The 1,199-nt window shown below is 38.0% G+C and overlaps 1 long non-coding RNA gene across 1 annotated transcript in view; it reads right to left on the reverse strand.

The window, feature by feature from the left end:
• The window catches only part of LOC116701799 (uncharacterized), a 13,962-nt gene that overhangs the window by 8,689 nt on the left and 4,074 nt on the right, over positions 1 to 1,199 (reverse strand). The window lies entirely within an intron of this gene.

Genomic DNA, 1,199 nt, shown 5'->3' on the forward strand with positions numbered 1-1,199 from the left:
GAATGGAAACACCTTAAAATGTCTAAAATATAATGAATTGATATATACGAATTTGATCGCAAAACAGTATGTGACGTTTTTATTCACTTGAACGCTGTTGGATGGAAACACACTTTCACTGGCTTTATTCGCATGAGTAAGCAAACGACGTAAGCATTACTACATTACATTCACGGGTGCAAGCTGTATAATTTTCTTGTTTTTTCCTAATGAGAAATAGTGACATATGTTTATTTGCAAGGAAAAAAACATATTAAGGTATATTTTCTCTAAAATTATAGATAAAGGAGTCAAACTTCTAAATATTTTTGGGGTGGTTATATCATCCCTTCACACCAATCATGACACACATTTTTTTTTTAGTAATCACAGAGCCAGTACTTCACAGGTCACCATGCTGCCACTTGTCAAAACAAGTAGCAGCGGTCAGAATGTGTGACCCCACTGTAACTGCTTAATAAAGGAGTCAAACTTCTAAATATTTTTGGGGTGGTTATTTCATCCGTTCACAATAATCTGGACACATATTTTTTTCATTTTGAGTCATCAAAGAGCTTGAGTAGCTGATGCCGGTGTTATGTGCCTTCTGGTTTTTCCACCTACTGGTTTCCGAGGCTGTCCAGATGCCGTGTAAACCTCAATGGCTACCCACGTCGACAGATTCGCTACAAATTCATAAACATTTTACTGGCCTTTGCATGTCACACCTCAATATAAAACTGTACTGAACTGAACTGAATATCTGAGCACGACACTACAAAAACATTGTACAGCGGGAAAATTGTGTTTTAAATAAATTACGATGATCCGTGTCGCGCTGGGTTCGAACCTTCTTTGGCAAAAACCGTAAATAATGGTTCAAGAGTCCACTGCACCGTACACTACACCATCGCATCAGTCAAATTCATACACAAACCAAACTTTGGTTACAATTACAATTTAACAGCGTAAACCGAAACAACTTGTTACCTTGATTTAGGCTTAAAATCATGATTAAATCATGCACTATAACCTCCTGCTACACCTCTGCTCTGTCCATGTGCAAGGACTCGTCATAAATTACACCAGGCAGCACACGGTTTAAGAAACAATCTGTCTAAAACAACTGGTTACCTTGGGCTGGAAACGCGTGATCGCAAGGCTCTCAATCAGCTACAACAACACGTTTCTTGGATTTATGAGAAGAAGCAATATTTCTA

The sequence above is a fragment of the Etheostoma spectabile genome, chromosome 14 (assembly GCF_008692095.1).
Source record: "Etheostoma spectabile isolate EspeVRDwgs_2016 chromosome 14, UIUC_Espe_1.0, whole genome shotgun sequence".
NCBI lineage: Eukaryota > Metazoa > Chordata > Actinopteri > Perciformes > Percidae > Etheostoma > Etheostoma spectabile.